At 42.4% G+C, this 16641-nt stretch overlaps 1 pseudogene; it reads right to left on the bottom strand.

Moving 5' to 3' along the window:
* Window positions 1–266: 266 nt before the first annotated feature.
* Window positions 267–5136, bottom strand: LOC123038136 (annotated as a pseudogene).
* Between the last annotated feature and the right edge of the window lie 11505 nt (window positions 5137–16641).

Here is a 16641-nt window from a genome sequence, read left to right on the forward strand (position 1 = left end):
CGGTCGGGGACTGCCACTTGTTACGCTTGTGGAGCTCTTTGAGATACTCCTCTTTCCATCGAGCTTGGAATTGTTGATGGAGCGCCTTTAAGTGTTGCCACCGATTTACAATGGACTTGGATTCCCCTTTTAATTCGGGTTCCACTATGGACAGAAGAGGTCCGCCGACTAGAAAATGCCCTGGTGTCAATGCTAAGAGATCAGTGGGATCTTCAGACATAGGAGATAGCGGTCTGGAATTTAGACAAGCTTCAATTTTCGCTAGGAGGGTTGAAAGTTCTTCAAAAGTGTACTTTCGAGTAGCGGTGGACTTGTAAAACAAGGTTTTGAAGCTTTTGACACCCGCTTCCCACAGGCCTCCCATATGGGGTGCCCCCGGAGGAATGAATTGCCAGTTGAGCTGCTGATGACTATACGCATCAGTCACAGACTCTTTACGGCTTGTAGAAAATCTCGGGAGAGCAGGGTGGCAGCGCCGACAAAGGTTTTCCCATTGTCGGACTGCACTTGACGGGGACAACCTCTTCTGGATACGAACCGAGCGAAAGCGGCGAGAAATTTCTCGGTCGTCAGATCGGATGTAGGCTCTAGATGGATGGCCTTTGTAGAGAAACACACGAAAACCAACACATACCCTTTTGTAATTAGGCAAGCTCTGCCTGTGTAATTTTTATGTCGAAAGGGCCGGCGTAGTCCATCCCTGTGTACGTGAATGACCGGGAAAAAGAGACTCGCTCTTTCGGAAAACTTCCCATCATCTGAACTTGCAATCGCTTCTTATGGATAACGCAGACCTTGCAGGAGTTAATAACGGCCTTTACCAAGTTCTTTATTTTCGGAACCCAATATCTTGACCGGGTGAGACGTACGACTAACTGGTTACCTCCATGCAACGTTATGAGATGCGTAAAGTTTACCAGTAGTCGAGAGAGTGCACATTCGTACGGGAGGATTATAGGATGTCGTTCATCATATCGCAAATTTTCGGAGGCCGTTATTCGGCCGCACGCCCTTATAAGCCCTTTCTCATCTAGAAAAGGGTTCAAGGAGAGGATGGAACTTGCCGCGGACACAGGACGCTTTTGACTCAAGCAGCGATATTCGTTAGCAAAAGATCTGCGCTGAGTGCTAATGACCATGAGCCGTTCAGCGGCGACAAGTTCTTGGGCTTCTAGATGGACTTCCGGAATCGGCGACTGTTTCCTACATCGCTGGACAAAACGGTGGACATACGCAAGGACCCGTAAAGCTCTATTTAACATGGAAAAGCGATCAAGGATGTCCTCTGTCGGACTGGACGCAACATGGGCCTTGACAGGACGCCTTTCCACTTCGGTCACCTGTAAATCGGTGCTTTGGGCAGGCCACTGATCTCGTGGCTTTTGCAACCAAGTGGGCCCATGCCACCAAAGGGAGTTGTCGACCAGTTCTTGTAATGGCACGCCCCGACTGGCCAAGTCAGCTGGATTGTGTTCGGATTGAACATGCGACCAATTGGCTGCCTCTGTGGACTGGGTGATCTTTGTAACCCGATTGGCAACGAACGTTGTCCACTGGCATGCTGGTTTAGCTAGCCATGCCAGCACAATCGTGGAATCGGTCCAACAATGGAGTTTCGAGGACAGCATCGGCATATGGGGGAGGATGGATGCGGCCATCTCGGATAGCAATAGAGCTCCACACAGCTCTAGTCTGGGAAGCGACACAGTTTTTACTGGCGCCACGCGCGTCTTGGCCGTGAGAAGATGCACTAGCGTCGTGTGCCCCATCTCGACGCGCACATAGATCGCAGCACCGTACGCCTTTTGAGAGGCATCACAGAATCCGTGATGTTCCACTCGGAATTCTGGGCGGAAGGAAACCCATCTGGGAATTCGGACTTGATCTAGGACTGAGTAGCTTTTAAGGAAATCACGCCACTTTTGGCACAGTTCAATTGGAAGTTCATCATCCCACCCTAGATCACGCAGCCAGATCTCCTGCATGAAAATCTTGGCACAGACCACGAAAGGGGCGAGCCAGCCTGCTGGATCAAACAGCTTCGCAATTTGGGAGAGAACATGCCGTTTTGTGAGTGTAGCTTCGGTGGATAGGTCGGGGAGGGCGAAGAAAAACTCATCGGATGTTGCTTTCCAACGGACTCCGAGAGTTTTCGCCGTGCTTTCCGTATCTATTTCGAGGAAATCGGCATTTAAAAGATGATCGGTTCCGATATGAGCCAGAACTTCTTTGTGGTTGGAGGTCCATTTCCTTAATGGAAAACCAGCCGAATCGAGGGCACACTGCAACTCGCGAATGGTGAGGTGAGCCTCTTCTGCAGAGTCAGCTCCCGAAAGGACATCATCGACATACATGCAACCACGAATAACTTTACTCGCCCTCGGATGGGTTAGTTGCACGTCGGTCGCCAGCTGTTGCAGTGCCCGAATTGCCAGGAACGGTGCACAATTGACCCCAAACGTAACAGTTTTTAGCTCAAAATCTCGAATGTACCCTTCCCTATCGCGGAATAAGATACGTTGGAACGCTGTCTGCTTCGGATCTACCCAGATCTGCCGGTACATTTTCTCGATGTCAGCACTATACACAAATCGGAAATATCGCCACTTCAGGATCTGGATGGTTAGATCGGACTGTAGGACCGGGCCAGCATGAAGGATATCATTTAAGCTGACCCCATTGTCTGAAGGGCTGGAGGCGTTGAATACCACTCGAAGTTTGGTGGTCGTACTCTCCGGTTTTAACACTGCGTGGTGTGGCAGGTAGTAACATGCTGAATCGTGGGTAGGAAGGACTTCTCTCATGTGATTGAGGTCGAGATATTCTTGGATAACTGAGTCGTACTTGGATTTTAACGTACTGTCCCTTTTTAGCCGCTGCTCGTTTCTTAAGAATTGAGCCAGCGCCTGGGATCTGGAATGTCCCAGGGAGCAATTAATGTTCTCAGGATCACGAAAAGGGAGACTCACGACATACCTGCCGGTTTCGTCTTTTGTGGTGGTCCGAAGAAAATTGTCCTCACAAATCACGTCGGATTCTTTTGCCACTTTTACTGGCAGATCCTCCACCTCCCAGAATTTGGTGAGGAGTTTATCGAGAGACGCTTCATACGTGTGTGCAACTTGCGTGGAAAAGGATGATATTTGATCATGCCTCGGAGCTGGTACTGGTCCTGTTAGAATCCAGCCGAAAATAGTCCCTTGACCGAGAAGCGAGCCACAGATGTTCGCTCGGGTACCGCTTAGTAGAATGGATGGAAGTATATCGGCCCCGATTAGAATATCTATTTGTGCGCTCTCATAGAACTTTGGATCCGCTAGCGGAAGTCCGGGAAGGTCTCGCAGGAAATGTTGCGGAAGCGGACATGAAGGAAGATTTCCGGCTATTTGTGGAAGCACGTAGGCAGTGGTGTTTAACTGCAAGCTAGGCCGGGTTGGAGAACGGATCGTGAATTGACAGATCTTTTTGGTCTCAGCGGAGACCGTTTGATTAAGTCCTGAGACCTGTGCTCGGATAAAGGCGCTCAGTGATGAAGGTCGCCTCAGATCCGGAGTCTATTAAGGCTCGCGCTTGGAAATTGGAACCTCGATGGCATATATTAATTATAGCGGTGCCTAGGAGGACTGACCTAGTGCCTGCCGCAAAATAATTCTGAAGCGTTGACTGCGTGCCACTGGCAGCCGAGGGACCGAGAGTATTTGGTCTGGATCTGGGCGTTGGCGTTGGATTTGCGCGCGCTGGGGATGGGCTGCCTCGGTGTAGGAGCGTGTGATGGCGGCCGCGGCACGTGAAGCAGTTATGTGCGCTTTCGCAGTCGCGCAACTGATGTGTCCGCGCAAAGCACTTTAAACACAGCTGTTTTCTTTTTATATATGCGATGCGTTGGTCGACCGTCATCTGGAGAAATTTGGCGCATGTGCGTACAGGATGGTTCTCTCTATTACAGAGATCGCACCCTCTAAGTTGCCTAGGTGCTACCCTTGTCTCGTATGAATTTATTCTTCGAGACGCCGAGTTGGAAGTGGATGCCCTGGGCTGAGTCTGACTAGAACCTGATGGTCGAACATCATCTATGGCTTCTAGTGTCTTGTGACGCTCCGTTAGGAAAACGTTCAGCTCGTGCCACGTAGGGATCTCGGCTTTGTTATGGAGGGACTGCTCCCATAGGGAAAGCGTAAGCTTTGGGAGTTTGGACGAGCACATATATACCAGGAGGCAATCCCAAGTTTCGACCTGAATACCGGACATTTCTAGTGCAGTAAGGCAACCCTGGATGGTACTTTGAAGTTCTTTCAAAGCTGACCCAGACTCCTGTGTGACGGACGGTACATTGAAAAGTATCTTTAATTGACTGTTTACTAACAATCGCTTGTTTTCGAAACGCTCAGTGAGGTTATCCCACGCTGATCGAAAGCCACCATTAGTAAGGGGTGAATTTGAAACTATATTGTGAGCGTCGCCACTCGTTTTAGCATTAAGGTGAAATAATTTTTCGACAGGAGTGAGTCTGGGATTGTTGATATAAATTGCCGTGAATAGATCCCTAAAGGTTGGCCAACGAAGATAGTCGCCGGTAAACACTTCGGTATCGCACGGCGGAAGCCGGCAGCCTGACGGAATGTATGTCTGAGAAGGATCAGCTGGCGTTGGGGAAGGTTGCGGAAGTTGCGGAGTTTGCGCTATCATGTCTGCTATCTGGGCACCGCACCTTTCGTACGCGCTGTAGCAATACCCGTACTTAGCCTTGAGGACTGGCAAGCTGTCAGCTGCACCTTCTCCGGCTGCTACAAGGCATGCGGTACAGGCATCGTATTCTTGTTTGATGCGGATCCATACCTCTCGGATTTCGTCTCGGCGAATATTGAGGACGGATAACGTAGGAGGGACCGCCGAGGGAATATTTATCCGCGATTCCAATTCGGACAGTCGATCCGAGACTTCAATAAACTGGCTCATAGCGAGGTCGGCAGCCGTTGCAACCATTTTTGTGCTGGCTCGCGTGGTTCTTTCGATGGAAGAAGGAGCCTTTTTGGGAGGTGGCGTCTTGACCTTTTTAGGTGTGGGCGTCCTTACCGTGATTTTTGGTATTTGCGGTGATGGAACAGGGGATAGTTTGTTGGAACTTTCCCTGGACATACCACACTAGGATGCTGTTGGAATGTGGAATGTGCGCGCTGATATTTCGGACAAAAATCAGAGAAACAATTACGGACCCACTTATGGACCGGTGGAAATAGGATATCAAAAAATAGTCGATATGCGTGGCTGAATTATTGTTAAAATATTCGCCAGGCTTTTGGTGGAACGATGGAGCAAGAATGGAAAAAAATACCAAAAAAATACCACAAAATAAAAATACTGAAAAAATACTGGATTGGATGAGGTATTTGTCGTTTAGTATTTTATAGTGGGTGGTTGGCCGAATTAGGATGGGATTGGATGTCCCCGGCAGTGTTTGGAGTTTATCGGTTTTGTTTTTCTTTATTTTAAAAAAATATTCGGAGACAAACAAAAAAAAATACCTTGCAGTGGAATGCAGGTGGTATTTTTCCCAATTTTTTTCTTTTTTTATCCCCAAAAGAAAAGTTGAGTCTCGATATATATGTAGATTTACCAAGCTCAATAAATAAGAAAAAAAATACTGGAATGGGCGTTTTTTTTGGAAGAAATGTGAAACCGAAGAAACAAATTAATAAATCAATAAATTAATAAATTGATTCCACTAGTTCCGCGATGGCGACAGTATTTTATATTTCTCCCCTTTTTTGGTTTCCTTTTTTGGAACTGGCAGTAATTCTCAGTGATTGTTTAATTTTATTGGAGTTGAACTTGGTGTTTATTAATTTTGTTGGAATTTATTAATTAATTTATTAATTGGATGATTGAAAAACAACTGCCCGAACTTTTGCGGGCTGTATTGGTGACGCTGGAATGCGCGGGATTATCGAGCTTTTTGCGGTACTGCAATTCGCGTGTATGTGTAGATGTATGGATGGATAGTGCCCAAAATATGTAAATAAGTAAAACACACTGAGACACAAAAGTTATTTCACGTCAGCTTTATGAATTTATTTAATATATATTTATTGGATGGCCGACGGAAATACTTGAGCTTTCGGAATTGGGGTGTAGTTGTGTAGAAAAATATGTATAAATGTATGTATATATATATGGAATATGTAATATATGTAATATGGATGTAATATATGTAATATGGATGTAATATATGTAATCAATATGGCGGACAATTTTATTGTACATTTTGCCGGCGGGTATGTGTTGTAAATTTTCGATTTATTGTGGACTGTATTTGGATTTGTAATAATGTAAGCAAATATTGTCACAGCGGATGTACAATAAAAAATTAATATCAAAAAATATTTGTGGGCCGAAATTGGCGGAACACTTAATTTTTGTTTCACTTTTTGTGGAAAATTAATTTGAACTCAATTTTTAAATTATAACCAAATCAATTCGGCTGCGTGCAGACGTGTTTTATTAACGCTCCGGAAAAACAATTAGCCAATCAGTCGAAAACGTTCGAAAAAAAAAAAAATAAGCGCGAGGTTTTGCGTTTCGCGATGCAAATCGCATATCGTAAACTAAAGTTTTAATTAATTAAATAATTAATCTTTACGCACTAACTATAAACAAATGAGTAAGAACGTGGATCAGCGCACTCAACGACAAAAACAACAAGACGAAGCCCGTGAAAAAAAATTCAGAGAGAACAAGACAAACGTCGTCTCTCTTTGGCCCGTAACAACGCCTATTTTACGGTGACGAGTAATACTCTAGAACCGAAAGTGCTTGAAGGTGCAAGTTTACTGACCGCCGAAAACCAGAGAGCTTACTCTTGCTCTCCCGCCCTGCTCTTCACCGCTCGAACGCCATGGATTGAGCAATGCAAGACTCCAACAGAGCTTCTGCCGCCTAGCGCAACAACAACAGAAACTACTACGACTACTACAACGGTCTCTGTCGCCAACAATGCAATAACGACTCCACCCTCTTCTTGTGCTGCGGGTAAAGCAACAACACAACCAAGTGCAAAAATCGGTGCAAACGGCAAAAACAAAGCTACGGTAGAAGAAGTGACAATTCTGCAAGCGGGTTCGGCCATTCAGACAGGCATGGATCGCTACATTAATATCTCCAAGCGCAAGCTAACACCCCAAAAAACTCGGACGGCAATAAGCCCAAAATAAATCGTTCCAACAAAGGCCCTTTAAATCCCGGGCCATTAGATGAAAACAGATTTTCCATTCTGGCGGAGCCTGAAACAGAGTCTGAACAATTAGCCCCAAAGGAAACTAAAGCCCCCACCTATTTTTATTCGGGAGAAGATCTCGAATGCCCTAGTCAACAAAATAGTTGAGCTTGTCGGAAAAGATAACTTTCATGTTATTCCGCTTATGAAAGGGAATATAAGCGAAACTAAACTCCAAACCAAAACCGAAGACGATTTCCGAGCAGTGTCGAAGTACTTAAACGATGCCAAAAAGAATTATTACACGTACCAGCTGAAAAGTTGCAAAGGTTTGCAAGTTGTGCTTAAGGGAATAGAACCCGATGTGACCCCCTGCGAAATTACAGAGGCCTTAAAAGAAAACGGTTTTTGCGCAAAAAATGTTATAAACATTATGAACAAAAACAAGAAGCCGCAACCACTCTTCAAGGTCGAGCTGGAGCCAGACAGCAGAACTTTGAAAAAAAACGCAGTGCACCCGATCTACAAGTTGCAGTACCTTCTGCACCGTAGGATCACAGTGGAAGAGCCGCACAAACGGACCGGACCAGTGCAATGCACAAACTGCCAGGAATACGGTCATACCAGGGCTTACTGCACCCTCAGGTCAGTATGTGTAGCTTGTGGAAACTGCCACGGCTCCGAACCCTGCTTTGCCAACAAGGAAGACTCTCTCACTAAAAAGTGTGTAAACTGCCAAGGAAACCACACAGCTAACTACAGAGGCTGTCCAGTCTACAAGGCGATGAAAAGTCGGATGCAACGAGCAACAACGGCACGCTCCCTGAACACACAAAACACTTACATGAGATCACAAACGACACCGGAAGTTTTCTTCGCAAAAGCAGCCAGATCATCATTTGGCCCTTCAATTACCACCAACGGAATTTCTTACGCCAGTGCTCTAAGATCAGGCACAGCTCACATAGAGCCGAAAGTTGATAACATCCAGCAGGCCATGGGACAGCCACAAAGTAACATGGAATCTATGATGATTACTTTGCAACAAAATATGATGGAATTTATGTCCTTCATGAAAACCACTATGCAAACCCTTATGCAAAACCAAAATATCTTACTACAAATGCTTGCAGCTCAGCAGTCCAAATAAACCATGCCTAGCCTTCGAATAACTCTGTGGAACGCCAACGGTGTTTCACGGCATAAACCTGAAATAACTCAATTTCTGAACGAAAACCACATCGACGTTATGTTGCTGGCAGAAACGCATCTCACCAGCAAATATTTAACTTTCAAATACGGGGATACACGTTCTATGGCACAGATCATCCAGATGGTAAAGCGCATGGCGGCACTGGAATCTTAATAAGAGACCGCGTCAAACACCACTTTCACCAACGGTTTGCTAAAAATTATCTGCAAGCTACATCGATAAAATTACAGTTGGGCAACTGCAACCTTGCCATTGCCGCTGTCTACTGCCCACCCCGCTTTACAGTCTCCGAAGACCAATTCATGGACTTCTACAATTCACTTGGAGAGCGATTCATAGCAGCAGGAGATTACAACGCCAAGCACACGCACTGGGGATCCCGCCTTGTGACCCCCAAAGGAAGGCAACTATATAATGCACTCATTAAAACATGCAACAAACTGGACTACGTTTCATCAGGCAGCCCTACATACTGGCCTACAGATCCTAGAAAACTACCTGATTTAATTGATTTTGCTGTGACAAAAAACATTTCTCGCAATCTAATATCTGCAAAATCGCTTTTGGATCTATCATCGGACCACTCACCAGTGCTAATAACTCTTCTTCAAAGCCCGGAATTAATCGAGCACCCTCGCAGGCTGACGTCGCATCGAACCAACTGGCTGAAGTTCAAAAAGTACGTAAGTTCCCACATTGAACTAACTCCACAGCTCAACATCAAGGAGGACATCGACTGCTACGCCGATGCCCTGGAGTCTGTACTCGTCGCAGCAGCCAAAGTCTCAACACCGCAAGGGAGGGATGGGCACACACACCAACACAAAACTAACCATGAAATCGAACAGCTTGTTTTGGAGAAAAGACGTTTGAGACGTACTTGGCAAACCAGCAGATCGCCATCCTCAAAAAAAAGTCTTAAAGAAGCTGGTCGCAGACTTACCAGGGCTCTAAGGCAAGAAGAAGAAAAAGCACAACGCCAGTACATTGAGAAACTTTCACCCACCAGCACTAAGCATCCCTTGTGGAGGGCCCACCCAAAACTAAGTGCGCCGGCCGAAACAGTAATCCCCATAAGAGACTCTTCAGGCAGCTGGGCCAGAAGCGACAAAGACAGAGCTTGTACATTTGCTTTACACCTTCGAAATGTTTTTCAGCCAAACCCTGCAACTAATTCATTCGCACTACCGTCGCCGTCAATTCGAATTGAATCTGAGACGGAGCCAATTCTGTTTCAACCAAATGAAATTGCAAAAGTAATCAGCGAGAAATTGAAACCAAAAAAAGGCCCCAGGCGGTGATCAAATAACTCCCAAAATGTTAATCGAACTTCCAAACTGTGCAGTTGAGGTTATTTGTAAACTCTTCAACGGGATTACACGACTTGGCTATTTCCCAAAAAAATGGAAAAAATCGGTAATCATAATGATCCCAAAGCCAGGGAAAGATCACACAATACCAGCTTCGTATAGACCGATAAGTTTACTCTCGTGTCTGTCAAAACTGCTCGAAAAATGCCTTCTGACGCGCATCATTCCATATCTGAAAGAGCACAACGTTATTCCAGCACATCAATTTGGCTTTCGAGAAAGCCATGGAACAATAGAGCAAGTCAACAGATTAACAACAGAAATAAGGACTGCATTCGAGCTTCGGGAATACTGCAGTGCGGTATTCCTTGACGTTGCACAGGCTTTCGACCGAGTCTGGCTTGATGGCCTTATCCATAAAATCAGAACGATCCTGCCAGGAAACACTCACAGGATACTGGAATCGTACCTTTACAACAGAGCCTTCGCCGTGAGATGCAACACCACAACATCCGATGACTACGCTATAGAGGCTGGAGTTCCCCAAGGTAGCGCCCTTGGTCCAACTCTATTTCTCCTCTACACCGCAGATATTCCCACGAACGAGCGGCTAACTACTTCTACATTCGCAGACGATACCGCGATCATAAGTCGGTCCAAATGCCCAACTCAGGCAACAGCACTACTAGCTGATCATCTCGTTGTAGTGGAGAGGTGGTTATCAGACTGGCGTATAAAAATAAATGCGCAAAAGTGTAAACACATAACGTTTACTCTTAACAGACAAACGTGTCCCCGCTAACCCTGAATAACACGCCACTTCCACAAGCTGACGATGTAACGTACCTTGGCATCCACCTAGACAGGAGACTTACATGGCGGAGACATATCGAAGCTAAGAAAATTCACCTAAAACTAAAATCAAACAGTCTCCATTGGCCTTTAAACGCGCGCTCCCCCTCTGCCTGGACTTCAAGGTCCTGCTCTACAATTCAACGCTTAAGCCAGTCTGGACCTACGGCTCCCAATTGTGGGGAAACGCGAGCAGCAGCAACATCGACATTATTCAGCGAGCACAATCAAAAATCCTGAGAACTATCACTGGGGCACCTTGGTATGTTCGGAACGATAACATCCACAGAGATCTTGGCATTCTACCCGTTAAAGATGAAATATCAAAACAAAAAGCGTCCTACCACACCAAGCTAACTTCTCATCCAAACCAGCTCGCCAGAGGCCTAGCCAGGGCTTCCATCCGGACCCGATTGCAACGCAATGACCTTCCAGCTCAGCAATAGTTATTAGAGCCCCTAAATTTTCGCGCCAGTCACCTTGACTGTCAGATAGCTTTTTAATTTAAGATTCTATATACTTATTGTTAGTCTCAATTCAGAGAAGATCCAATAAATAAAATGCAAATGTTAAAAAAAAAAAAAAAAAAAATTTTTAAATTGATTTACTTTTTCACTGTTCACTGAATTTTTTTTTTTTTTTGTAAATTAATTTTTTTTTTCACTGTACGCTTGACTTTTTATTTGCACACTTTAATTTGGATTTCTACTTCTTATTTTTTCTTCGATTTGATGTTGGATGTATATTTAGTGGATGTACGGCCAAATGCGAATATGAAACTTGTGCATCAATATGCACACGAAAAGGAATTAGAAAATAGGCAATATGGCCGCACGTTAAAAGAGAACGAAGAAATAAAAGACGGAATTGGAATTGTAATTTACTAACTGCCGTCGTCGGATTAAATCGGACTTGGATTTTAGACAAATCGTACAGAAAGTCAAACGAATTATGTTCTTCGAATGGCTGACTGTCGATCGGCAGTTAATACAAAAATTAATTAATTGGCACTTATCCGGCTCGAAGGACCAAAAAATGAAAAGATGGGGCGTCGGGGGTGATCGTCGCTTGGGGGCAGCTTCGTCGGACGATGCGGCTGTTGCACGTAGCCGGGCAAGCTGTGGAATAGAAGGTGAAAAAAACACTCGACGATCGCGCACAGAAAAAGAACAAAAAACTCGTGGTGGTTTTCAGAAAAATAGCGCGGACCGGCCGGGCGATGTAATTCAATGCTGCGACATAGAAAGACTAACTTAAACCTAATTGAGCGCTGCGATTCAAAGCGCCGTGGACAAATTCCGGGAGCGGGAAGGCGGGAGAGCCTGGAATCGCAAGCGTCCAGTGCGGGAGAGCGGGAGAGCCTGGAGTCGCGAGCATCCAGTGCGGGCGAGTGGGCATTCGCTACGAGGGAAGCGCGGGCAGTTTAAACGAGGGGAGAGCGGCGTAAACAATATGAATGCAGATTTTTAGAGAATCGAATCAGAAGTCTTTAGAGGTATGCCACTTTGGAATCGGCTTAAGTTTGGTTAAGTTATGGACTCTCTAAGTCCTATTTTGGGTCAACGTTAAAGAAGTCAAATTAGAAATAACTGACATGAAAATGGGTGAAAAATTTGATCAACGTTAAATTGAAAAATTTAAATGCAGATTTTTAGAGAATCGAATCAGAAGTCTTTAGAGGTATGCCACTTTGGAATCGGCTTAAGTTTGGTAAAGTATGGACTCTCTAAGTCCAATTTTGAGTCACTCTGTTAAAAGTCCTCGGAAAACTAAAAATAACTGACATGAAAATGGGTCAAAAATTTGATCAACGTTAAATTTAAAAATTTTAATGCAGATTTTTAGAGAATCGAATCAGAAGTCTTTAGAGGTATGCCACTTTGGAATCAGCTTAAGTTTGGTAAAGTTAAGGACTCTCTAAGTCCAATTTTTAGTCACTCTGTTACAAGTCCTCGGAAATCTAGAAATAACTGACATGAAAAAGGGTCAAAAAATTAATCGACGTTAAATTGAAAAATTTGAATGCAGATTTTTAGAGAATCGAATCAGAAGTCTTTAGAGGTATGCCACTTTGCAATCGGCTTTAGCTTGGTAAAGTTATGGACTCTCGAAGTTCAATTTTGGGTCAAAGTTAAACAAGTCAAATTAGAAATAACTGACATGAAAATGGGTGAAAAATTTGATCAAAGTTAAATTGAAAAATTTGAATGCAGATTTTTAGAGAATCGAATCAGAAGTCTTTAGAGGAATGCCACTTTGGAATCGGCTTAAGTTTGATAAAGTTATGGACTCTCTAAGTCCAATTTTGAGTCACTCTGTTACAAGTCCTCGGAAAACTAGAAATAACTGACATGAAAATGGGTCAAAAATTTGATCAACGTTAAATTGAAAAATTTGAATGCAGATTTTTAGAGAATCGAATCAGAAGTTTTTAGAGGTATGCCACTTTGGAATCGGCTTAAGTTTGGTAAAGTTATGGACTCTCGAAGTTCAATTTTGGGTCAAAGTTAAGCAAGTCAAATTAGAAATAACTGACATGAAAATAGGTGAAAAATTTGATCACAGTTAAATTGAAAAATTTTAATGCAGATTTTTAGAGAATCGAATCAGAAGTCTTTAGAGGTATGCCACTTTGGAATCGGCTTAAGTTTGGTAAAGTTAAGGACTCTCTAAGTCCAATTTTTAGTCACTCTGTTACAAGTCCTCGGAAATCTAGAAATAACTGACATGAAAAAGGGTCAAAAAATTAATCGACGTTAAATTGAAAAATTTGAATGCAGATTTTTAGAGAATCGAATCAGAAGTCTTTAGAGGTATGCCACTTTGCAATCGGCTTTAGCTTGGTAAAGTTATGGACTCTCGAAGTTCAATTTTGGGTCAAAGTTAAACAAGTCAAATTAGAAATAACTGACATGAAAATGGGTGAAAAATTTGATCAAAGTTAAATTGAAAAATTTGAATGCAGATTTTTAGAGAATCGAATCAGAAGTCTTTAGAGGAATGCCACTTTGGAATCGGCTTAAGTTTGATAAAGTTATGGACTCTCTAAGTCCAATTTTGAGTCACTCTGTTACAAGTCCTCGGAAAACTAGAAATAACTGACATGAAAATGGGTCAAAAATTTGATCAACGTTAAATTGAAAAATTTGAATGCAGATTTTTAGAGAATCGAATCAGAAGTTTTTAGAGGTATGCCACTTTGGAATCGGCTTAAGTTTGGTAAAGTTATGGACTCTCGAAGTTCAATTTTGGGTCAAAGTTAAGCAAGTCAAATTAGAAATAACTGACATGAAAATAGGTGAAAAATTTGATCACAGTTAAATTGAAAAATTTGAATGCAGATTTTTAGAGAATCGAATCAGAAGTTTTTAGAGGTATGCCACTTTGGAATCGGCTTAAGTTTGGTTAAGTTATGGATTCTCTAAGTCCAATTTTGAGTCACTCTGTTACAAGTCCTCGGAAATCTAGAAATAACTGACATGAAAAAGGGTCAACAAATTAATCGACGTTAAATTGAAAAATTTGAATGCAGATTTTTAGAGAATCGAATCAGAAGTCCTTAGAGGTATGCCACTTTGCAATCGGCTTTAGCTTGGTAAAGTTATGGACTCTCGAAGTTCAATTTTGGGTCAAAGTTAAACAAGTCAAATTAGAAATAACTGACATGAAAATGGGTGAAAAATTTGATCAAAGTTAAATTGAAAAATTTGAATGCAGATTTTTAGAGAATCGAATCAGAAGTCTTTAGAGGAATGCCACTTTGGAATCGGCTTAAGTTTGATAAAGTTATGGACTCTCTAAGTCCAATTTTGAGTCACTCTGTTACAAGTCCTCGGAAAACTAGAAATAACTGACATGAAAATGGGTCAAAAATTTGATCAACGTTAAATTGAAAAATTTGAATGCAGATTTTTAGAGAATCGAATCAGAAGTTTTTAGAGGTATGCCACTTTGGAATCGGCTTAAGTTTGGTAAAGTTATGGACTCTCGAAGTTCAATTTTGGGTCAAAGTTAATCAAGTCAAATTAGAAATAACTGACATGAAAATAGGTGAAAAATTTGATCACAGTTAAATTGAAAAATTTGAATGCAGATTTTTAGAGAATCGAATCAGAAGTTTTTAGAGGTATGCCACTTTGGAATCGGCTTAAGTTTGGTTAAGTTATGGATTCTCTAAGTCCAATTTTGAGTCACTCTGTTACAAGTCATCGGAAAATTGGAAATAACTGACATTGAAAAATTATAATGCAGATTTTCAGAGAATCGAATCAGAAGTCTTTAGAGGTATGCCACTTTGGAATCGGCTTAAGTTTGGTAAAGTTATGGACTCTCGAAGTTCAATTTTGGGTCACTCTGTTACAAGTCATCGGAAAATTGGAAATAACTGACATTGAAAAATTTAAATGCAGATTTTTAGAGAATCGAATCAGAAGTCTTTAGAGGTATGCCACTTTGGAATCGGCTTAAGTTTGGCAAAGTTATGGACTCCCGAAAATTTAAATGCAGATTTTCAGAGAATCGAATCAGAAGTCTTTAGAGGTATGCCACTTTGGAATCGGCTTAAGTTTGGTAAAGTTATGGACTCTCTAAGTCCAATTTTGAGTCACTCTGTTAAAAGTCCTCGGAAAACTAGAAATAACTGACATGAAAATGGGTCAAAAATTTGATCAACGTTAAATTGAACGAGGACGGAAGCTAACTTCGGCAAGCCGAAGTTTTAATACCCTTGCAGACTTTGACGAAATTGCTAAAAGTGAAAAAGTAGCGAAAGGAATAAGGTATACATAAGTAAACTAGATTTGCATCGTTTCAAGTCAATTGCTTTTATACTGCAAAAATGTCATATACAAAAGGGTTACTTTCGCAGCCTTTAACAATTTTTACTATCTCCTTTAAGATATAGACTTCCGAGCGGCAAGCGCTTTTACCCTAATCAAGATATGCGTAAATAAATAAGAATTGGAAAATTTTATGTTAGTAGCTTACACACTGCGCGAAATATTCTGATAATCATTAAATTTGGACCGATTTCACCCTATTGGTCCTATGGGAGCTATAGGATATAGACGTATGTCAATAGCTTATACACTGCGCGAAATATTCTAAAAAACATGAAATTTTGACCGATTTCACCGTATTGTTCCTAAGGGAGCTATAGGATATAGACGTCCGATCAGCACGCGCTTTTACCTTGATGAAGGAATGCATAAAAAAATACGATTTGAAAAAATGTACAGCAATAGCTTTTACACATCGCGAAATATTCTGAAAAACATCAAATTTGGACCGATTTTACCCTATTGTTCCTATGGGAGCTATAGGATATAGACGTCCGATCGTCACGCGCTTTTACCCTGATCAAGGTACGCATAAAAAAATAAGATTTGGAAAGATTTATGTCAATAGATTTTACACTGCGCGAAATATCCTAAAAATCATTAAATTTTAACCGATTTTACCCTATTGTTCCTATGGGAGCTATAGGATATAGACGTCCGATCGCCACGCGCTTTTACCCTGATCAAGGTATGCATAAAAAAATACGATTTGTAAAGATTAATGTCAATAGCTTTTACACTGCGCGAAATATCATAAATTCTTGCAAGATATATCCAATTGTTCCTATGGGAGCTATAGGATATAGACGTCCGATCGGGGCGATTTTCAAACTTGATCTGCGTACACATGTTTTAGGACGATTGTGAAAGTTTCAGATCGCTAGCTTTTAAACTGAGCTCGCAAACGGTATTGAAACAGACGGACAGACGGACATAACGGCTATATCGACTCCCCTATTGATCCTGATCAAGAATATATATACTTTATGGGGTCGGAAACGTCTCCTTCACGGCGTTACAAACTTCTGACCAAAATTATAATACCCTCTGCAAGGGTATAAGAATTTGAATGCAGATTTTTAGAGAATCGAATCAGAAGTTTTTAGAGGTATGCCACTTTGGAATCGGCTTAAGTTTGGTTAAGTTATGGACTCTCTAAGTCCTATTTTGGGTCAACGTTAAAAAAGTCAAATTAGAAATAACTGACATGAAAATGGG

Source organism: Drosophila rhopaloa, unplaced genomic scaffold (genome assembly GCF_018152115.1).
Source record: "Drosophila rhopaloa isolate 14029-0021.01 unplaced genomic scaffold, ASM1815211v1 contig_105, whole genome shotgun sequence".
Taxonomy (NCBI): Eukaryota; Metazoa; Arthropoda; class Insecta; order Diptera; family Drosophilidae; genus Drosophila; species Drosophila rhopaloa.